The sequence below is a fragment of the Ambystoma mexicanum genome, chromosome 6p, assembly GCF_040938575.1.
Source record: "Ambystoma mexicanum isolate Mex_15411 chromosome 6p, UKY_AmexF1_1, whole genome shotgun sequence".
NCBI lineage: Eukaryota > Metazoa > Chordata > Amphibia > Caudata > Ambystomatidae > Ambystoma > Ambystoma mexicanum.
This window is the reverse complement of record NC_090935.1, coordinates 1,458,632,359-1,458,656,529: the sequence shown is the minus strand read 5'-3', so window position 1 is coordinate 1,458,656,529 and position 24,171 is coordinate 1,458,632,359. Positions and strand designations below refer to the sequence as shown.

The following is a 24,171-nucleotide window of genomic DNA, read 5'->3' as shown; positions in this document are numbered from 1 at the left end:
AGAAGGATATTCCTACAGGCCAGACAAGCAAGATTTGGGGGTCCTGTTCAATCAGTGGTCCGAGTTCTGCGCATCACGCTTGAAGAGGCCACAGCAACCCAGACTAGACCAGCGCCTCCGTGGGAGCCAGGTGAGCATTACACTGAGCTTATGGTTTTCGGTATAGCTCAGTACTAATTTCGTTTTGATCTGTTTTCATCAATACATCTAAAAAGATTAAGGATTCACAAATGTGGGTCTCAGTAAATTTGAGATTCAAATTGTTTATGTTTAACATGTTTACAAAGTCGAGCCATTCCTTTTCTTTCCCGTTCCATAGGATAAAGCGATCGTCAATAAACCGTAGCCAGAGGACTACCCGGTCAGTATGCTCGGTGTTGGCATCTGTCCAAACAATGAATTTTTCCCACCAACCCATTGTTAAGTTCGCGTATGGTGGTGCGAAGCTTGTTCCCATCGCGGTTCCTGGCACTTGGTTGTAATATATATTGTCGAACAGAAAGATGTTGTTAGTTAAGCATATATCTATCAGCTCCATGATCATTTGGTTGTGACTCAGATAATTCAATGATCTACTGTCAAGGAAGTATTTACATGCCTTTTTTCCATCATTATGTTCAATGGAGGTATAGAGCGATACTACGTCTAGTGTGGCAAACAAAGTCTTTTTCCCCAAGTTATTCCTTCAATCTTACTCAAAGTCTTTCGTGTCACGTAAATATGATGGTAACGTGAAGACTAAAAGCAACAATGTTTGATCAACATATTTCAGAAAGAACAAGAAGGGGGGTCGCACGGGTTAATACGAGAATTATAAATCACAATTGATTCAGGGTGTGGAGAGGGAAGAGGCTCAGTCAGGTAAACAAACTGAAAACATATTTTAATATTCATCAAAAACCATCATAATAGCATGCAAATATTCATTACATTCACACCATAACATCATAAAATACATTTGAATCTATATCCATATAAACAAATTATCCAAAAATTGTCAAAAAGCAAAAGTAACCTAACATTTACTGACAGATGTTGTTCGAATCCATATGCAATTCATTGACAGTATATGTTAGTCATTTCTAAAAGTGCTGACAGAAAAGCGCTGAGTGCCTAATACTCAAAAAGATTGTAGTTTCAATGACATACTATATCTAGTTCAAACAAGAACTGATGGTCGCCTTCATCAGGGCGCACTAATGAATTGCATCTACCATTGGAAAGACGCTAATGTATACAGTTCATAATAGAACATTATAATTGAACAACTGAGACCTGTGCTTGCACCAAAATGGTGATTCAAACTTGATTGTAGATCTCCGTATCTTGATTAATCCATGCAGGGTACACAGAATAATGATTTTCATCACGCAGCCCGAAGAACAGACAGATGCCAATGATATTGCATCTTAACAAGAAGCCAAAGGAAAACATGTAAACCAATGGAGCAATGAATCGTATTCCTGTCCCACGTTCAACAACTATTTGTGGTGAATAACCACTCACTATAACAACAGTGTCCTCTACTGTAGTTAAATAGTGCAGTAGTCCATTTAGGCGTAACCGTGTTCCGGGTACGCTGTAATGCAAACAAGTCTGCCGCGTAAACGTGCAGCTTGTGAAATGCTCAAAAGTCGAGGCCGCTGGACATAACTCCTGCGCGTGTCTTGTTTTCAATGAAGCTAACAGCAAGATTCAACATATTTCGACATATTTTCCAAGGAGGCACCATTTAGGGTAACAATAGGTCTTCCTGGGGGACAGGTCGGGTTTTTATGGATTTTGGGTAGGAAGTAGATCGTGGGGAGGATAGGCGTTTTGTTGTATAGGTACTTTGAGTCGTCTTCATCAAGGATATTCAATTCTTCCCATTTTCGCAAAAAATAAGTCAACTTTCTTTTTTATTGATTCCAACGGATTCTCTTCAAGCTTTTCATAGCAGCTGTTATCACAAAGTTGTCTTTGTGCTTCTTTCACATAGTCTTCTCTATTTAGGATGATTATGTAATATCAGAGACCACGTCTGTAAGATTGTTTGTGGATTCCAGTTCAGCAAGATCAATTAATACCTCATGATCCTCAATAGCTACTGCTGTTCGACCTGATAAACTAGATTTAGGTTTTTCTTTAGGTGGGTTCAAAATGAAGAATTTCTTTAAATCGGATCTTCCTCATGTATTTGAAAAAGTCTATTCTAGTTTCCATGTAATCATAACTTGCTGTAGGACAGAGGTTAAATCCGTATTGGAGAAGTTTCATTTGTTCTTTGTTGAGTGTGTAATCCGAGAGGTTGATGATGCTCTTATCAAGTTTATTTGACTTTACTGTGCCTTCTTCTTCCCGGAGCGTGTTCTTGTACCTTGATCTGACTCTGAGCTGCTTGTTCCTTTGTCCCCTCCTTGTTTTCTTCTTCCGCCTGACCCCTGATGTTTGTCCCGGCCTCTTCCCGTGTACTTTGTGGGATTTTTTTCTGCCATCTAATCTGAGCATCCTCATCTTGTCTACAAAATGAATTTCATTTTCTTGGGAGGATTTCCGTTCGTACTAGTAGATGCTTTGGAATCCAAAGTTGTCGATTTTCAACATTTTGGCTTGACATATTTTATATATATTGAAAGCAAGACTATATATATATTATATATATATATGATACATTACTCACTGTAATCGTATTTCTGATGCTTGTATCTGCTTAGATTCACATGCTGTGCATAGGCCGACATCTAGTGGAAGCTGCAGAGTATTACAGTTTGTTTTTCGAAACTCGAAAATGGGTGTCGACACAGGGCGTGCCAGTAATACTATCCCCTAGTGTGACGTCCACTGTACCCAAGATCCCTCACGCGTCTAGGATCCTCAGATTGTATTTTTTCTGACATGAGGTAGCATGAGGAGTAGCGCGAGTACAGATAATCCAAGCAGATAGACAGAAAGGTAAGACTACAAGCAATCATGCGCCTTCTCTCGGAGGGGAGGAAGGGTGGGTTGCATGTGAATCTAAGCAGATACAAGCATCAGAAATCCGATTACGGTGAGTAATGTATCCCTTCTGAGGCTTGTGGAATCTGCTTGGATCACATGCTGTGCATAGATTAGAGAGCAGTACCAGAAGGAGGTGGGATGTGAGAAGGGTCATGAGCAAATAAGTGTCTTAGAACCGCTTGTCCCACTTGTGTATCTGCCTTGGAATGGGTGTCAATGCAGTAATGCTGAGTAAAAGTGTGAATAGAGCTCCAAGTAGCTGCTTTGCAAATGGTGTCAAGGGGTACATTTGCAATGAAAGCCAGAGTGGCCCCAATGCCTCTAGTAGAGTGGGCCCTTGGCGTGAAAGGCAGAGTTTTTTCAGAGAGTGAGTAACACAGCTGGATACAGTTAAGAATCCACTTCGAGATGGCACCTTTAGAGACGCGATCCCCCTCTCTGCCTGTAGCTACGGAGACAAACAGTTGATCTGTTTTTCTTAGCGGTCTGGTTTTATTTACATAGTAGAGGACCGCCCTACGCACATCTAGGGTGTGTAGTTTCACCTCAGCCGAGCTTTGCGGGTTCTGGAAGAAAGCCGGAAGCTCGATGGACTGGTTTACATGGAATTTTGATATAAATTTAGGTGAGAACCTAGGGTGTGTGCGTAAAACCAGTTTGTCTTTATGGACAGTAAAGAAGGGATCCTGCACTGACAGAGCCTGAATTTCACTGACCCTTCTTATAGAAGTAATAGCTACTAAGAAAGCCGTTTTATAAGTCAGGTGTTTGAGACTGCTCTTATGCATGGGTTCGAAAGGGGGGCCCATGAGCTTGGCTAGCACCACATTAAGGTCCCACCCTGGCGGTGGGTTTGAAATAGGAGGGTGAAGTCTCTTTACTCCTTCCATGAAGGCTTTAACTACTGGTACTTTCCACCACAAAACCTTGCTATGGGAAGTGGTGTAAGCCGACAGGGCTGCCAGGTGTACTTTCAGTGAGTTAAAAACCAATCCTGCATCTAGCAGGTGGAGCATGTATGTAACAATAGTGGAAGAGTGCAATCAACTGGGTTGATTTGTCTACTCTGGCACCAGATAACGAACCTCTTCCACTTGTCAAAGTGCCTTGTGTTTGGTTTCCTAGATTCCTTTAGGATGTCCATACACCTCTGTGGCAAATTGAGGTGTCCAAACTCTACGACCTCAGGAGCCATGCTGCCAGGTTCATTGAGTTGGGTTGCTGGTGCACTGTTTGACCTTGGTGCTGGGACAATAGGTTGTACCAGGCTGGAAGTTTGATGGGCTCGCACACCGCCATCCTGCGTAGGTGTGGGAACCACGGTTGTCTTGCCCACATGGGAGCAACTAGGACGAGCGTCATCGACTCTCTGTTCATCTTGTTCACCACTTTCCTGATGAGAAGAGTTGGTGGAAAAGCGTACGCAAACATCCCTGACCAGTTGATCCACAGGGCGTTCCCCTGGGAGTCTGGTTGGGGGAACCTGGATGCAAATCCTGGGCATTGTCTGTTTTCGCTTGTGGCGAATAGGTCTATAGTGGGGCAACCCCACTGAGAGAAGATATCTTCTACGACCTCTCTGTGTAGAACCCATTTGTGTTCCTCTGGGAGGGAGTCTCTGCTCAGAGCATCCGCTAGGGAATTGAGCTCCCCTGGAACATGTTGTGATGACAGGAAGATGTTCCGTCTGAGTGCCCATATCCAGATTTTCTGGGCAAGCTTGGACAGATTTGGCGAGCGAGTCCCTCCTTGCTTGTTCAGGTAGAACATGGCTGTAGTGCTGTCCGCCCGGATTTGCACTGACAGGTTTAGTAGGTGGGGCTCGAACGCCTGAAGCGCTCTGAATACTGCCAGAAGCTCTAGCAGGTTGATGTGGTTCTTGGCCACTGAGTGAGACCAGAGACCCTCAGCTGTGTGGTGGAGATGGTGAGCTCCCCACCCCGTCAGACATGCATCTGTAGTGACTACTGCCTGTACTTCGGGATCGTAAAAGGGTTTCCCCTGTGCGAGATTCTCGCTTGTCCACCAGTGAAGGCTTTGTACCAGTGTTGGCGAAACGACCACTAGATCGTCCCACTGACCACTTGCCTGAGACCACTGTTTCGCCAACCATTCCTGCATGGGACGCATGCGCAGGCGCGCGTGGGGGACCAGGTAAATACATTACGCCATCATGCCCAGTAAACGCATTGCTTTGCGTACCGTTATTTGTTGACCGGACTGATAATGCGGAATTTGCAGTAGTATATTCCGAATTCTTTCTTCTGAAGGAAAGGTCAACCCCTCCTGGGTATCCAGGATTGCTCCTAGGAATTGTTTTGAGGTGCTTGGCACCAGGCTTGACTTCTTCTCGTTGATTGAGAAGCCTAACTTGTGGAGGAAGTCGATAGTCCTTTGAATGTTTGTCCTGCAAATTCCTGGGGTTTCCCCTGTTATGAGCCAGTCGTCCAGATAAGGGTACACTGGGATTGCCTCCCTGCGTAGGTGTGCAGCCGCCACCGCCAGTACCTTGGTGAATACCCTTGGTGCTGAAGCTATCCCGAAGGGCAGTACCTTGAATTGGTAGTGTCGACTGTTTACCTTGAAGCGCAAGTACTTTCTGTGCGCTGGGAACATGGAAATATGAAAATAAACATCTTTCATATCCAAGGTTGCCATGTAATCCCCCTTTTTTAGGGGGGGGATTACCCCTTGTAGCGTGATTTTTGGGGCTTGACATACTTGTTGGCAGGCCGTAAATCCAATACTGGGCGCATTGTCAAGTCTTTCTTTGGTACAAGGAAGTAAGTTGAATAAATACCCTTGTTTACCTGGTGTCCCGGGACGAGTTCTATCGCGTCCTTTTGTAGAAGAATGGCGATCTCCTCGAGGAGAATCTTCTGATGTTCTAAGGAGTGTACTCTTTGTCGTGGAGGATGGTTCCGGGGACGCTGCAGTAGCTCTATACAATATCCTGTGGATACTGTTGACAGCACCCATCTGTCTGATGTGATCCCTTCCCAAGCCTGGGTGAAGTTTGAAATGCGTCCCCCTACTGGGGTTGCGTGAGAAGGGACCCTGAACTGAGCGTCACTGCTTTGGGGGAGGCGTGCCGCCTCCCTTGCTGGGGCTGCCTCTGTCTTTACCACAACCTCTCCTATTACCTCTGCAGTAACCCTGGGTAGACTGTTGGTTGTTGTTCCACTGTGTACCCTGCCCCTGGGAATAGTTAGATCCTCTCTGGGAATTTTGGCCGCGTGGGCGATGAAAATTACAATTCCCTCTCTGGTTAGGGGGTTTATTGGTTAACTGGCCAAGGGATTTGAGTGTCTCGTATTCGTCCTTGGCATTTTTAAGTGCGTCTTCGACCGCCTTACCAAACAACAGATCGGTTTCCACCGGTTTGTCCAACAATGATGCCTGGGTTTCTGCTTTAAAACCAGACTGCCGTAACCACGCATGTCTCTTGATAACAGTGCCCTCCGCTATCAATCTGCCTGCGTTGTCCGCGGCGTCGAAGGTTGCTTTCAAAATGCAACCAGACACGGCTCTACCCTCTGCGGAAATCCGAGCTAATTGGCCCTTTAACGGTTCTGGAGCAGAGGCTATGAGTGCCGCGACTTCTTCCCACTGACGGCAGTTGTAGCTGGCCAACAGGGTGGTGGAGTTAGCAATCCTTGCTTGATAGGCGGACGTTGAGGCTACCTTCCTGCCGAAACCGTATAGTTTTTTGCTCTCCTTGTCGGGAGGAGCTTCTGACGAAGACAAGGGTGTCCCAGCCCTCTTACGAGTGTTGGTGACAACTAGGGAGTCTGGCTTCAGAAGTCCTCTTATATAGAGAGGGTCAGACTGTGCCGCCCTGAAAAGTTTTTCAACCCTGGGATTGACTGCTCTGGTGAGGTTTGGGTTCACCAGGGACGGATCTATTCTCCGCTGAATGGATTTAAGGATAGGGATGGTCTGGGCAACAGGCCTCCTTTCTCCCACTAACTCTTCTGCGAAGTCCCTTTCCTCCTGTACACCGTGGGCGTCAATGTGGAAATGTTCTGCTGCGCGAGCGAGAACCTCATTTAGGAGGGGTTGGTTATCGACCGGGGAGTCGGTAACCGGGGCTTCGTTCTCTACCGGGGAATCTACTCTGTATGTTTCCGGGTCATCCTCTTCCTCTTCCTGGTCCTCATCATCCCCATAGTAGCCCGTGCCGGTTTGCTCTTCTATCATACCAAATTCTTGGTCCTCACAAAAGGAAGCCTCTCCTTGATACTGTGAGTATGGTCTTGCGTAAGGTTGTACCTCGAAGGGTTCTGACCTCATCGGAGTTTCAAACCGGGCCTTTTTACTCAGGGGGATAGGATCAGTAGAGCCTGAGGGTGTGGCCCCTTGTGGATCATACGAGAGGAAATGTTCAGGATTTTTATCATAAAAATCAGCCAAAGAAGACATTCTTGACATGACCCTATCTATGGTCTTCACTGGACCATTTTTTGGAACTGGGAATGACTCTCTCAGCAAGTCTATGGGATTTCTCTTGAGTAGCTTTGCTGGTTGTGGACCTATCAGCAGACCTGGGCTTGTCTGTCTGTTTAGGGGGGGTGGAGTGTTTCACAGGTGTGGAAGAATGCACAGGTAGTTTCTTCTGCTGTTCTCCCCCCTCCCCGTGCGTAGAAAAATGTTTTCCCTGTCCCTTAGTGGCTCCAGAGTTTTTCGACGCCTGGCGTCGAGGATCAGGAGAGGTGTCCCTGTCCTTCCGAGCGTGGGGCCTCGCTGGCTTTAACTGCGGGCTCCGACTCCTGGAGCGCAGCCCGGGGGTGGAAGTCGTCTTCGTCTTCCGACGATCGAACTTCTGTTAGCCTAGGGAGCGAGGCACTCTTGGCAAGAGTGGATGATTGCCTGGAGTCATGCGGCGATCTTGATCGAGAGCGCCCAGAGGACACCGAATCGGACCGTTCTGTCTGTGCCTCTTTCCGAGAACTCGACGTCGTCGAGTCTCGGTTGGACTTTGTGTGTTTAGTGTGTGTAGTATGTGAAGCGCTTGTGTCGCCGGGGGTCTTCCCCATAGACGCCCTGCCGGACGACCTTCCGAGGTCGGGGACCTGCGCTCGGCTGTCTTTCGACACCGTAATTCCCTCGCCGCCCGAAAGTACGGCGTCGCTGCCATCGCTGAAGGCGCCCTCCGCTGCCATGGCCGCCTGCCTGGCGTGGTGGGCCCAACGCTTCGTCGAACGGTCCTTAAGTGTCTTAGGTTTAAACCTACTACACGCTCTGCAGTTCGCTTCGGGGTGGTCCCTCGGCAAGCAGAGATTGCACGTGGCGTGCCTGTCGACTCAAAGGTATTTGCGATTGCACTTGGGGCAGAATTGAAAAGGGGTACCCTCCATACGCACCTTGAGGCAGCGGGCTGTTAAGTGTAGGAAATGTATAAGGTGTACCTATATACCAAGAGTGTAGAGTATGTACCACCCCCCACTCTCCCTACTTGCAGGGCTGAGGCCAGCGGCCTTCAAGGCCAGGGCCGAGGCCAGCGGCCTTCCGAGGAACTTTTAGAATCGAAGTTGCATGCACACTAGTTTCACTGTGACTGGAAGCAAACAGACTCCTTTCAATGAACTGCAACATTCAAAATGCCACAGCTATTATTGTGCCTTTGTTGCCATAGTAAAAATCCTGGTGTTAGCACTGGATCCTCTCCCAAACTCCATGCCAGTGATTTTCACTTACCACACCTGTGATTGCTTGTGTTCTGCTCAATCATGCAGCTCCACCCTGGCTTTCCATGCTGCTAGCATGGCTTATAAACTACCATGCCCACAAGTTTCCTTGTTCTTGCATTGCGTTCTGAACCTCGTGCAGCTGTGATCCATTTGGAATCTCTCCCTGCCTTGCTGACATCTTCCTTGTGCTTTGCCTTGACTCTTCCCTGCTCTTCTGCTGCCATACTCTGTCCTGCACCCTCTTCCTGCTGCCAGTGTTTGCTCCTTTCCTTTGTGCTGCACCCTTTAGAAATGTACCCATGTTTCTTGTCCCGATTTCCTGCAGCGCCCAGCCCCAGCCCCTGTACTGTGTCCCTGCAGATTTCCGTCTCTGTTACTTCTGCTGTTTCTGTCAGTCTCCTCCGCTCCCTTCTCTGTCATTTCCTTGCTTTCAGGTCTATTTACTTCCAGGCTTTACCCCATTAGTCAGTCTATGTTTATCTTGCTTCTGTTTGAACCTTTCCCTTTGTTCTAGTCCTGTCTTCCAAAGTCATGCCTTGTATAGTACATCTGTTGCCAATCCAGTATATGTCATGTGTTTCCATTCCAGTTTGTATAGCTCATGCGTTTCCAGTCCAGGTTTCCAGCCTGCTTTTGTTACATAGATTCAGTTACCTCGTACCAGTATCCTGCTCAGTTACCTTGTACCAGAGGCCTGCTAAATTACCTTGTACCAGTAAACAAGGGCATGGGAACCCCTCTACTGAACCTCTGGCTCACTGTGCCTTAGAGAGGTTCAGCTTCACCTCACTGAGGCCTGACAAGGCCGAAACACGTGTCTGGAGTTGCTGAAGGTTCTCTTGTCCATCTCTGTGGTGCTTCACGTATTTGTTTGTTTATTTAATAATGCGCACCAAACCGTCGGGTAGCAGGGCGCAACAGTTATATGAATATTTATAGCTTAGTTGCAGCAAATGGTTATTACAATACATACATTACATGTAAACGCATATACACAAAATATACAAAGAAAGAGAAAGGGGGTAGATAGTATAGAATACAGGTAATTATATAACAGATTATTATAAACATGGAACCGAGGGTGGCGTTCAGTAGAGGGTGGAGGTTTATGAGGTATCTTTAGTACAGAGCCAGATCAGAAGGTTGCGTCTAAATCTAGAGCAGGGCTGATCCTCTCTCAAGGCAGTGGGAGGTGCATTCCAGGCAGTAGCAGCTTTGATTGGGAAGCTAGCTCCTCCAGCTTTAGACAGTCTAAATCTAGGACTTTCTAGGGAAAGATGGTTAGAGGCTCTAGTGTGGTGAGTAGAGGTTCTTCTGGCCAGTCCGACGGAGATATAGGGAGGCGCAGCATTGATGAGTCCTTTGAAGATAAGGGATACCGTTTTAAGGAGTATTCTATAGCTAATTTCTAGCCAGTGGTGGTCTTTCCTGGTATTAGAAATATGCTCTCTACGGGATATGTTCACAGCTGCTCTTAAGGCATTATTTTGCAGTATTTGCATTTTGTTTATGATATTTTTGTTGGAGCCTGCATATAGGGCATTACAATAATCAAGCTTGGACATTATTAGAGCATTGGCTAGCGTAATACAGTTAGTTTTGGATAAATAGGGTATGCAGGCTCTAATCAATTTACAGGTATAAGCTGTAGAAGAAGCCATGGAACTGACTTGTTTTTTGGGAGATAATGCGGAGTCAAGGTAAAAACCTAATGTTTTTACCTCGGTTACTACTTTGATAACATTGCCATCAATGTTAAAGGCAGCGTAGCTGGCGCTGAGTTTTTTGAGGTTGGAGTCAGCGCCCAAAATCAGGATCTCGGTTTTATTGTCATTGAGGCAGAGGCCACGTGAGGCCATCCATGCCTGAACGAGGAGGTATATCTTATTTACTAGAGCCGTATCTTCGACAAAGTTGCCCGAAAGGGGTATGAGGATCTGGGTGTCATCAGATCCTCTTTTCACATTTATCTATTTCATGCCTAATATGATTGAGCCCACACCCGCCTCCTGTGATATACACCTGCCTTTAATGAAGCATTTAAATGCTTCCTATAGAACAAACGTGTTCTCCATCGCTTGTTCATTTTTCTCAAAATACTTTCTGTACACAACTCCACCTCCACCTCTTGCCTGTACCCACCCTCGATCATCACCCTTGCATTTCCACCACCTGGCCAGCATTCCCCAGTGCCCCAGATTATATACCAACACACCTGGGGCGTGGTCCGAGATCATTCTCGGAAGATCTTGCAAAAAACAAATTGAGCTTAGCCCCTGATTTGACACCATGACATCTATTTGTGTGAAAGCATTGTGCACCGAAGAGTAACATGTGTATTCTCTACTCGCCGAGTTTCACTGCCTCCCGGCGTCTGTATATGAGTTAAATTGTGCTATGTCCATTCAGGCCTGCGCGGTCTAGTGCCAGTGAATGTCCTATCCATGCTTAGGTCCATAATCATCAAAGCCCCCAGCCCTTATTACCAGGCACTCGTATTTGTAGAGTACAAGCAGTCTCCTCAAAGATGAATGGACTGTCCTAGTTGGGAGCGTATATGTTTAAGGTAACTACTCTACTACCCCAAATCTCTCCCATGATCAACAGCAGCCTGCCACCTAGGAGGGACTCACTCGCCAGCAGTTTGAAATCTATGGATTTGTGGATAAATGTTGCAACCCCTCTTGAGCCAGATGTGTACGATAAGTATTCTCTGCATTTACTCCAGGGTGACGCAAGCTTTACGCTGCATTTCTCGTAAATGTGTGTGTCTTGTACCCAATAGGAAGTATATTTTGCGCTTTTTAACGTACTCCGAGATGGCTGGCTTTCTGAGTGTCCTTCACCCCTCTTATGTTCCATGTCATTATCGCAAATTAGCCCTGTGAATGGCGGCGCTGGCCAATCAGGTGGCTCGGAAACGCGGCTGTACTGTATGGCACAAGCCTGCGTTCCGAGCTGCCTGGGCAGTCAGCTCTGCCTTCCCTTAACTACCCCGCTCCCTCCTCACCAATTAACACCTGTGTAGATTTCTACACGGGTTCTAATGGTGAAGTTTTGTAAAAAAGAAAAATGATAAGGAACCAGTTACTTCCCTGTAACTGTTGTTCTGCAGCATGGGTCTGGCATGGATTCACATGCTCATGAATATTCCCTGTCGTCAGGCTGGTAATCCTCGGTAAAGAAGAAAATCAGTTTCAGTTTCGTTTCTGAACTGTATTTCTACTAGTAACCAATCAATGGTCTCAATGGTCTCTGGGTCATACTGCCCCCAACCAATGACTGTCCTCTACCCAGGCTGCTCCTCTGGCAGCTATCTTGAGATTTGGTAGCACGTAAAGTGGCAGTAGGACCAAGAGAAGAGTCGCAGAGGGGTTGGAGGGAGGGTTCGCATGTGAATCCATGCCAGACCCATGCTGGAGAACAACAGTTACAGGTTAGTAACTTGTTCCTTCTCCAGCATGGGGTCTGGCATGGATTCACATGCTCATGAATACAAGAATTCCTAGCAGTATACACATGCACAACCACAGGCAAGGCTCAACATTAAGCATTTCAACAACTTAACATTAAGCATCTCTTACCTCCTCCCCAGGCTCACCTTCAAGAGAACAGGTTGCCTGGTCGACTCTGGACTCCTCCCTGGAATCCCTGTCGACCCAGTAGAATCTTGTGAAGGTGTGTGTCGACCTCCATGCAGCAGCCCTGCAGATGTCCAGCAGGGGCACACCAGACAGGAACTCCGTGGTAGCAGCGATCGCTCTGGTTGAATGGGCTCTCGGACGGCCGGGCAACGGTCGTTTTGCCAACCGGTGACAGTGCATGATGCAGCTGGACAGCCATCTGGAAATGGAAGCCTTCGAGAGGGCCTTCCCTTGGTCCACGGGTCCAAAGTTCACAAACAGCTGTGACGTCTTTCGAAAACTCTCTGTGCGGTCCACGTAGAACTTCGCGCTCTAGCCACATCCAGCGAGTGCCAAGTCCTCTCAGCCGGCGACAAAGGCGACGAGAAGAAAACAGGTAACACCAAGGGCTTGTTGAGATGGAAGTCCGACGGCACCTTGGGCATGAAAGATGGGTGCGTCCTCAGCACTACCCTCGTCTCGTGGAATGTCAGGTGTGGAGGTTTACAGGAGAGGGCCTGGATCTCTCCCACTCGTCGTGCAGGGGTGATGGCCACAAGAAACGCTGTCTTCCACGATAGGAATTTCAACGGCGCCGAATGCAGAGGAACGAATAAGGGCCCCATGAGCCTGGTCAGCACCACGTTGAGTTCCCACGCCGGGGCCGGAGCCTTCACCGGCGGGAACGAGCGGAACAGTCCTTTCAGAACTCCTTAACCAGGCGGTGCGACCACAGCGACGACTGCCCCAGAGTTCTGGTGTAGCAGGAAATGGCCACCAGAGGGATTTTGATGGAGGCATGTGCCAGCCCCGCCTTGGCCAGCAACAATAAGTACGGCAGCACTTGAGGGGCCATATTCCGCAGAGGGTTAATCTTCTGTGCCCGGCACCAGACAGAGAACCTCTTCCATTTGTGTCCATAGCACTTGAGAGTCGAGGACGCCCTGGCCTTTGCAAGCACCTCCTTGCAGTCCACCGGGATATCGTAGCCTCCGAAGCTGCAGGAGCCAGGCCTGTAGGTTCAGCGACCCCGGGTCGTGGTGGAGGATGGCACCTCCTTCCCTGGCGAGAAGATCTGCGTCCACCGGTAGCTTGACAGGGGTGGTCTGGGGGGACGCTGACATGTCCAGAAGGTCCGGGAACCAAATCTGCCTCGGCCATGCTGGTGCGACGAGGATCATCCTGCACCGGGACCGTCTGAGTTGACTGATGAGTCGCAGAAGCAACGGCAACGGTAGGAACGCATACAGGAATAGGCCGTCCCAGGGGAATGAGAAGGCATTGCTCATGCTCCCCGGCTGGGAAAACCTGCTGGCGAGCCTCTGGCACTTGGCGTTCGTCGTGAAAAGGTCTCTCTGGGGATTGCCCCATCGTCGGAACAGGAGATCCACTTGATCCTGCGTAGTTCCCACTCGTGGCACGAGCACAGCTCCCTGCTAAGTGAGTCGGCAATGGTGTTCTTTATTCCTGCCAGGTGGAAGGGTACCAGGAACATCCCTTGGGCAACGGCCCAGTGCCACAGATCCTGCACTTCCTTGCATAGGGCTGGAGATCTGGTGCCCCCCTGCTTCCTGATGTAGAACATCGTGGTGGTGTTGTCGGTGAAGATCCTTACCACCTTGCTCTTGAGGGACGGTAGGAACGACCTGAGGGCCCAGAACACGGCTTGGAGCTCCAGGACGTTGATGTGTAGTGACCTCTCCTCCGGGAGCCAAAGGCCTCTTGCGTGGACATCTCCGGTGTGCGCCCCCATCTCTCCAGGGAGGCGTCCGTTGTCACCGTTTCCTGATGTTCTGGGGTCTGGAAGTCCATGCCCGCCGCTAGATGCGCGCGGGTGCCCCACCACCGGATGACTTGGCGGAAGGTCTCGTCGAAGGAGATCCTGTCTTCGAAGTCGCCCGCCGTTTGCATCCAATGAGCATCGAGGAACTCCTGCAGTGGACGCATCCGCAACCTGCACAGGCGCACAAGATAGATGCACAAGTACATCATGCCGAGCAGGGACTTGATGGACCTCACCCTGGCCACTTCCATGGTCGACATCTGTTGTACCTTGCCCACGATGGCCTTCGTCCTCTCCTCCGACGGAGAAGCCAACCGCACCATGGTGTCGAGTCTTGCTCCCAGGAACAGGACGTTTTGCAACGGTACCAGGTGGGACTTTACAAAGTTGATCGAAAAACCCAGTTCCGTAAGCAGGCGGACGGTCTTCACTGTGTGAGTGACGGCGAGTTCTCTTCACTTTGCTCGGATGAGCCAATCGTCCAGATAGGGGTATACGTGGATCCTCTGCAGGCGCAGCCGCGCTGCCACTGGTGCCAGGCACTTGGTGAAGACCCTTGGTGCCAACTTCAACCCAAAGGGCAGGGCCTTGAACGGATAGTGTCGCCCTTCAAAAACAAATCGCAGGAACTTTCGGTGTCCTTTGAGTATGGGGATGTGGAAGTAAGCGTCCTCCAAGTCCAGCGACGACAGGAAATCGCCCTCCTCCAGCTGTCCCAGCACATGCTGAAGGGTGACCATCCGGAACTTCTGGGACTTGATGTATTTGTTGAGGCGGCAAAGGTCCAGGACGGGTCGCCAGCCGCCGGTTTTCTTTCGGACGAGGAAGTACTGTGAGTAAACTCCGGAGCCCCGGAGCCTCTTTGGGACGAGTTCTATGGCTAACTTTCTTAGCATCGCTCGTACCTCCAGAATTAGCTGTGGGATGTGGTTTTCCTTCCTGGCCACGGGTGGTATACGGAGACACCTTCTTTGAAATTACAGGGTGTGCCCGCGGGCCAGTGCATCTAGCACCCAACGGTCGGTGGAGATGGACTCCCACACGCTGACTAATTTCGCCATCGGGGTGCTTGGGTGGGGGCCCAAAGCCACCCACCCGAGTCCTGTTCAGTCCTGTTTCGTCGCGGCCTTGCCACCCTGGCTTTCTTGGCCTCCTTGGCGAAGACGACGGGATCCTCCGGTCTTGCCGCGTCCTCTGTAGGCTTCCTGCAACGAGGAGCGGCCCGCTTGGTGGTACGACGAGGAACTGCCACCGAATCCTTTGGAGGCACCTTGCTTGCTTCTGGAGTTCCGAAAGGACGGCCGTCGTCGTTGGAGAGAACCAATGTCCGGGCCGTCTCGGTGTCCGCCTTGATGGCCTGCAGTGAATCGTCCACCGACTTGCCGAACAGATTGTTCCCGTTGAAGGAAATGTCCAGTAACCTGGTCTGCACGTCCTGACGGAAAATCGGTGGCCTTGAACCAACCACGCCGGCAAAGGCAAACGCCATTGCCCATCTGGCAAAAGCCGGTGTCGGCAATGTCCGTGGTCACCGTGATGGCGTGGTCCGAGGCCAGCTCGCCTTCCTGAAGGATTTCCAGGGCATCGTCGTCTGGAAGGAAGTCCAGGATGGGAGCGATCTTAACCCACATCTCCCTGTCGTAGTGTGCCACGATCACGAGGGCCGCTTTAATGGTGGTCACCCCGACGAGATGACCCGTTGTCCCATGGCATCCAGCTTCTTCCTCTCGCCGTCGGTGGGGAAGTGGACGTTGATACCACCGTCCCCGCCGATTTCTTCTTGGCCGCTGCAGAGACCAGCGAATCCGCGGACGGGTGTGCTCTGAGGCACACAGGGACAGAGTCCGGGACCCGGTACTTCTTCTCGTACAGATCCCTCTTAGCAGGAGCCGTGGACGGGTTCTTTAGCAACGCCAGTCCTTCGTCCCAGATGTCATCCAGTAATGGGACTGAAAGGACAGTCGTCCGCTTGGCCTCTCGCCGTTGGTAGAGGAAACCCTCCTCCTTCTGTTCCTCGGGGCAGAGCTGGAAGCACTCCGATGCCCTGGCGATCATGGCACGGAAGGAGCCAATTTCTTCGGGGGTGGGGAGGGCCAGGGCAGGGGGTGATGGGAGATCCGTCCCGTCGTCACCACCGTCATCGTCCGTCCCCATCGTTGCCATCTCTGTTCCAGTCTCATCCCTCGGTGGAGGGGAAGGAGGTGAAGGCTGGAAAGGAGTGGGAGGATGGATTCACCTCCGCTTGTTCGGTGGGCTTTACGGAGGTCCAGGTGCCGCTGGATCGTCCGCTGGGGGTAAGGGCAACCTTGTCCTTATCTCCGTACACAGGGCCTGTATTGCCATCAAGATTGCTTGTGAGTTGTCCTGTGGCAGAGGCACTGGTTGCGACGGGAGCGACAGCTAGGGAGTAGGGTCCTCCGTCTCCTCCACGGTCTGCGGCTCCTCATCGGCTCCACTGTCGCTTTCTACGTCCGCCTTGTCGGGATCCCTCCCGTAGAACCGGACTTCCTCAAACCTCTTGTCCAGGATCTTTGCGACGCCAGCCAGCTCATCTTCAGAGGTATCTGTGTCCGTAATGGCTACTGTGACCCCCCTCTTTCTCCACCTGGGGTTTCACGGGGGGGGGGGGGTGTTATCGATAGGCAGAAAAGAGGATTCCCTCCAGGGTGGCAGGGAAACACTAGGCCCGGCAGGCGTCTCCACTGGGGTAGCCTCCACAGGCTTTGCCAGGGCCGCCACGACTCCTTCGATTGAGGCCTTAGCCGGGTGAATCAGGGCCTTCATGACTTTGGGCGTGCCTGAGGCCTTCACCTTGGTGGGGGGGTGTTGCTGCCTCGCTCCCCCTCGGCTGCCGCCGTCTGGATCGACCGGGGCTTCTCCCGAAGCTTACCCGGGTTCTCAGACTTCCTCTTCACCAAGCCAGAGTGTTAGTTCGTGGTTGATGGCGTTGGTGACACCGCGCCCTGCCTGGCAGCCGAGGAGCCCGAACCATCGGCCCTCCTGGTGCCCACGGACTCGCGGTTCTTTGCCTTTTGTTGGGCCCCCGTCACCAGAGCACCCAAAGGGCAGGGCCTTGAACGGATAGTGTCGCCATTTCTGTAACAGAAATAATGTCTTTATGAAGGCAGAGTGACGTCCAGGGATCCCCCCACCCCATGACATAGCAGACCCTAGGCTGGAGGCCTCCATGTCATGGGGTGGAGGAGCCCTATGAGTTCAAAAAGAAATAGTTTATTTTTTAAGTCACTCTGCCTTTATAAAGAAATGATTTCCGTTATCGTTCGTCCTTAACAGAAATAATTTCTTTATGAAGTAATAGGACTCCCCTAAACCCCTTGACCTGTGTGTGTGTATTTTCAAAAGGGTGGACACTTAAATGTGTAGGTGGCTGCCTGTGTGAGTGTATGGTGAAATGGTGCATACAAATGCATGGGTGACTGGGTGTGCGTGTGTGCGTGTACGGTGAAAGGGTACACACTTAAATTAAAGGTAATTCTGGGCCAAGGAGTTGATTTTGGAGGTTGGGGTAGGGCATGGGAGGGAGTGTGGATGTGTGGGGGGCAGGATTGTGCGATAAATCATAATGGTTGTCTATTTCCAGGCTAAGCAGGCACAATATGTGGTATTAGTGGCTAGAGAGGCATTTTGGTGCAGCCAGTCTAGTTATTCCTCAGTTTGGTATGACTTTTTTTTTCTAACTGTGCATTTCGGATAAAGCAGTCCTACTAAGTGTAATTACCTGGCTAGACTGGCATTTGGGTGCTGCCAGTCTAGCCGTTTCTTACTGCAGCATTGTATATTATTTTGGGAATCTGTGATAAAATGATATGATATAAGTCTATTATGTACACAAGTATTTCTAGGCGGGACAAGCAAGGGAGGGAAGATAGAGGGAGGACAAGAAATTATTTTACTAGGCCTTGTGTCATTCAGATCGTGCAAGTGCGAGAACAAGAAATGCAAGGGTAAAGGGGTGTGGAGTGCAAGTTAGAAGGGAGGGGAAAACAGAACAGTCATGCTCTGAGTAAGTGCAGCCAGGGCATTGCGGCTCTTGGTAGTGCAAGGAGAACAAGGGACTGTAGGGTTACAATTACAGCCCCTAAGCGTGTGGTAGGCTGGAGGCAGTTCAAGGGTGACTGATCAAGAAAGAGCCTGGGCTCAGTGAGACTCTAGCCAAGCAACCAATCGGTACAGCAGACAGGTAGGTCAGGTAGGTCAGCAGGGGAGGTAGAGAGCGAAAGCAAAGGAGAAGAGGAAAGTTTTGAACTGCTTCCGGAACATCAGGTGGTCCACTAAAATTTGAGGGGGACAGGGAGGCCATTCCTTAGGGAGGCATCTGCAGAGGAGAGAGATCCACCCCCCACTCTCTGCCTGGAGAAGGGTCTAGCCCTTAGAGAGATGGAAGTAGCTGGGGGAAGGGCTCGAGAAAGAAGGTATTTTGGAAGACAGCGTTGGATGTAGTGGGGGACCAACCCCAGAAAGCCTTGTGGACAATGCAAAGGGTCTTGAACTTGAGTCTTGCAACCACCGGGAGCCAGTGGAGAGATTTCAGGGCTGGAGAGATATGATCCCTGGGCTTGTGGCCAAGGATACATCTTGCAGTCCTGTTCTGAATTAGTTGCAGGGGGCGGAGAGTAGAGGAAGGCAGCTTGAGAAAGAGGCTGCTGGCGTAGTCCATCCTAGAGAGAAACAGAGCTCTGGAGACAGTGAGCTTCTGGGGGAAAGTGAGAAAGGGAAGAGTCACTTTGAGGAGGAGCACCTGGTAGGTAGTGGGACTTCTTGGCGACGTACGAGATGCGAGGAGAGAAAGAGCGAGTGGAGTCGAAGATGACAAAAGGTTTTTTGCCTCACAGGAGGGCCCAAAGGTGGGCGGCCAGAGCCGGAGAGAGAAAGCAGGGGCAGGGGTCCCAATGAGAACGATCTCAATCCTAATGGCATTAAGGCAGAGATTGTTGGAGGCGCACCAATCCTGAATCACGCAAAGTCAGGAATGAGCGAGAGATGAGAGGAGCCTGAAGGAAAGCTGACTGCCATCCGCATAACACTGAAAGTTAAAGTAGAAGGTAGAGATGAGGTGGGCCAAAGGGCCAAGTAGAGGTTGAAAAACAAAGGGACCAAGTTAGACCTGGAAGGGGCAGTCAAGAGGAAGGAGGTCAGCCACTCAAGGGCCTGATGGTGATGCCCAGGTTCTCACGTAGTCGATTGATCAGGATGGCGTGGTTGACTGTGTCGAAAGTAGAGGAAAGATCAAGGAGGATTAGGACAGAAGGAATGCTGGAATCAAGGTTAGGGAGCAGATCTTCATGGGTGTTCAGGAGAGCAGTTTCCATGCCTCTGGCAGTTCTGAAGCCAGACGGATGGTCATGGAGACAACCAACAGATTCCATGTGGAGAGTAAGCTGGGAGATGGCCAGCTTTTTTCCAAGAGCTTGCCCAGGAAAGGGGTGATGGAGATTGGACGATAGTTTGCCGGACGGGTAGGATCGGCAGTAGGCTTCTTGACGAGTGGGTGTTCAAGGGAGTGCTTAAGGTGAGAGGGGGACGTTCCAGTGGTGAAGAGTGATTTCAGAAAATCAGCTAAGGCTGCAGCGAGGGTGTCAATATGGTCCTAGATGGTTCGGGAGGAGCAGGGGAGCACCTATTTGGACGACAATTTCATGGATCAGACTTGTCTAGAAACCTTGTCAGGTGTTGTCAGAGAGAAAGAGGAGAAAGGAGGAGGAAAAGTAGAGATGGCCAAAGGGGGGCTGAGAGAGGAAGAGGGAGAGGAAGAGGATATAGTGGACAGGATGTCCTGAGTTTAAGCGGAGACGTAAGAGGCCAGAGCCATACAGAGGGGCTGGGAGGGAACAGGAGAGGTGGAGACCGCAACAGGATTGACCAGTTCTGTGCAGATTTTAAAGAGTTGGCCGTGTTGTTAGAGGCCACAGAGAGCCAGGCTTCATGTGTGCTCTCTTCTTGATGAGTGTTATTGCTTTGACTAGCATTTTTGTGCAACCAGTCTAGGTATGTCTAAATGTGGCCTGGCATGCTTTACTGTAATGTTATTACGTGTCTACACTGGTTTACATTGTGCAGCCAGTGGGACATTTTTTCAATGTGGCATGTCATTTTTAATAGCAAAGCATTAATGTTCCTGTGCACTGTTGGTGACTTGCATATATTGGATTGGTGTTACCCTACAAAACAATTGCAAACACTCTGGCTTTTTAGCCAATTTTTCTCAGAAAGTGTGCTGTATATTACATTAAAACACATTTATATCTTTCTCCTAGTACAGTTTACGGCATACCCCTTCAACAGCACGTTTATTCGTACTGTGCAAGCGTGATCATCCAGGCCGGCCCAGAGTGTAGCACAACCCGTGATTTGGTGCTGAGTTTGTGTTATGCCACTCTCCTTTTGGGAAGAAGTCCTCCACCGTATGAACCACAATCTGGGTCTTGCGCTTCCCCGTGACCCTTTACTGTGTGCGTTGGGGTTGTTTCCGGTTGGGTTTCATTTGTTTGTTGGCTTGCGCTTTTGGGCCTACAGAGCTCTAATCGTGACCAAAACGCAGATTTTAAAGTGCTGGAAGAGCGACCTTAGGCCCTCTGTAGAAGACTGACTACATGATTTATCAATTCTTTCATGTAGAGAAAGAGTGACTTACCAGGTCGAAAAAAGAGATGATACATACTCTTACATCTGGGATATTTTCAATGTGTTTAACACTTGAGGTATAAACCCCCTTTTTTCTCTCCCCTCTTCCATCTCTTTTGTTATTGCTTCTTGCCTTTCTCTCCTCCCCCTTCCCTTCTTTGCTTATAAATAATGGTTACTGTTGTTACACTGCTTTGTAACTGATAAACCTTTGTTTACTTGCTTGTTCTTATTTTGTTGTGGATTGTGTCAACTTGAAAATTTCAATAAATGTATTTAAAAAAACAATACAAGTTTAAATCTATTGCTCTCACGAGTATTGGTATTATTCTTAATCAGTATTATATATATATTTGTACCAGCGCGTTAATTTCATAGGCCTTCGGTTCAATTATCGTGAATTATCTATTCATGTCTCTCCCTGGCCATTTGTATCCGTCATATGCCTTCTATGTACTAGTCCCATCTTCCCTACCCACATCGCGTCCAGTAATTTTAAAGCTGTCTAACTTTCCTGTGCCCCCCAAAGTTTGCTCTCACCCTTACCATCGGCCACCACCCAATCTGACTGGCAAGGTTTCCCTCCTGCAAACTACAACATCTGAACTAACTCTATGTGGTATACGCCAGGGTACACTTTAGCGAAGCCCACAGTCTCTGGCCGCAGGTTTTCAGGCTGACTCTGCTGCCTGGTAGCTGTGGCTGCAAAGCATTAATCTTATCTCTTGGTGCTCTACAACCGTCATAATGCCTCCAGTGACTGTCACCCATGTCGGCGAAGAGTGGGAGGCCAGTGTAGAAAGAAGGGAGAGAGACAGTCAGATCCCAGGAAAGTAGTAGAATGGCGTTGTAGACTAGGCAAGTTCCTAAAACGGCAGGCAAGTTCCTAGAGTGATTGAGAGGCACTATACAGCCGGGGTACCTGATGGGCATCACCTAGAATGTTCCCAGAGAAAGTCCTATATGGAGAAAGAATTTGCCTTTATGCCGTCACCTATACACTGATAGCGTTTAGATAGTATGTTTAGATAGTAGGGATTACTGATCACTGCTATCAGTCCCGGGGTAGAGGGAAGCCTGGGATAGGTATGATTGCCCACCCCTAGGCTAGAGCAGGAGGGACTGCCACTAGGCCTGTTGGAGAGTTAACCATAAAAACCATTGAACCTCACCTAGGAGATGGTGTGTTCTTTAGGTCATCTGTGGCAATGACTTGGACAGCAAAACTCAGTACTTAAGCTATGCGGAGGCAAACGGAAACAACAGTGCTCCAGATAAGATTTTAAAGTTGGGAGTAAAATTATTTTTTAGGGAGTCAAAATGTAAGCATTTTATAAGCGTGTAAAAATATATTTTAAATGGGAGACGGAAATGTTTTTGTAATAATTATTTCTATGCACCTAGTTATTCATACACGTTAAAGATACAGGTTTACTCATAAACGTTAAAGATACAGGTTTACTTCTTCCGATCAGGCAGTAATAATAGCAATTTATTTTCCTGTGGTACTACGTGCACTGCTGGTCCAAAGATATCCATGGAGCTATGTGGGTGAAAGAAGGAACACAAGGTCATATGCGTTTGTTTCCCTTTTTTTGTTGGAAGTATTTGTATTCCCTATTTTAATTTTTGGGGAGTATTTGCCTATTTCTACGGAGTAAAAGTAGCCGATACACCACTTATCTGTAGTGCTGAGAAACAATGCAATTTATTTTAATCAAAATACAAAAATAAAGTTTCCAGATCACACTTTCTAGCGCCTCCAAGCCATCGTCTGTAATTGACGGATATTAGGCGGTTTCCTTCTCACTTCACTTTGGTGTGTCTGGGAGGAGTGAGGAATTGGGACATTGAGCTTTGATGTCAAGTTGATGGGTCTCATTCCTAGTGCTAAAACCGGGAATGTGGTACTCTGCTCGAGCTGCTGAAAAGAGTAAAAGCACAGGGGTCTGCAGAAAAACAAAAGAAGCTTTACCTTATTAACAATATTCTGTCACAGCGTATTACAATGACCACTACTTCAGATCAAGTGTAATTCATTGAAAAGCTGAAGTGGTGCATGCACTCTAAGCAAAAAGCACATTTACATTCACAAAAATATAACTGCAGAATTGTCGCCACCTGAATAATCTACTCACTAACAATAAGCTGCAACAAATCTAGACCCACTTCGTTATAGTTTTGCCACTCTTCGCCAAACCTACATTCATCCTTCCCCATTCGCTTTCTGATCTAAAGCCACTTCTCGCAGTATTAAAAAAACCCTGGAAAGTCCTTTGCATTGATCAGACCTGTATGCTCGTACTTAGTCCAAAATGTTATTTCAGTGCAATGCGTTTTAATGGGAAACTGCAGTTGGACCAGCATTTAAAAGTTAAAGGAATTGAAATGTTGAAAGATTCAGAACTCTGAAAATCCTACACACTATAATAATAGAATTATCCAACCACAGTGCTACCAACATTTACTATAGCCATGCAGCTGAGTCACCAATCCCACTTGGCAGCCACGATGCTCCCAAGGACCCAGTAGTTCAAAGCAAGTATTTTAAAGGTCCAAAGATCCTGTACAGATTTTTCCCACTGTCTACTTCACCAGGAGAAACTGTTTCGGATATCGTCTTGCCTCCGACACTAAATAGCCTTTCCTGTGAGTCGGGCTTTAGGAATTCCACACTCCTGTTGGGATGATGGATAGGCACAAAGTCCCAATAACATATGCAAAGAAGGACACTGCACAGATATGTTGAAAAATGTATACCCTTTATTATAGGGTGTCAATGGTCTTTTGGGGAATACACAGGACACCTAGGTAGGTTTGAGGTGGCTATGCTGATATAAGGGGACAGGTAAGCGCATACAGAAAGAGTAAATGAGAAGGAAGAACAAATAAGGTAAATCAGAACAACGGAACAGGAAGAAAGGGCAGATCTGGAAGGTGAAGAAGTAGTGATGGGAACCATACACTGGAGACAATATGAGGAGTTCCCCTAGTTGTGCACACACAAGTTGGACATGAGACTACCCACAGAAATAAGGGAAGCTAACTGCCTCTGTGCAAGTTACTTTTACAGGCACCACACCATACAAGCCCATGGAAGGGGGCAGGAAGAGCGGCTTCTTTGTCTGTACCCTAAGGCAAAACCAGGAGTGTACCTACACGAGACAAGCCAGTGTGGGTCCTGCTGGAACATACAGTGAATGCCCTCTGTGGGTACAGAATGCAGCACACTGTTACATTAAATACACTTAAGACTACAAGTGAAATGAAACAAGAAAGTGGCAGAGATTGCCTCCGAGGGTATAGGAGCCAATCTCTGTACAAAGGAATACACAGAGGCACAAGTGCAGACACCAATTAACACTTACCAGACACTAAGAGCCCCAAAAGGGAAACAAGAGTTCAGAACAGGAAAGCAGGTACTAGGAATGCAGAACACTGTAGCATGGAA

The 24,171-nt window shown here is 48.7% G+C and overlaps 1 protein-coding gene across 1 annotated transcript in view; it reads right to left on the bottom strand.

The window, feature by feature from the left end:
* Positions 1–24,171, bottom strand: part of LOC138510530 (zinc finger protein 614-like) — a 183,706-nt gene that overhangs the window by 69,861 nt on the left and 89,674 nt on the right. The window lies entirely within an intron of this gene.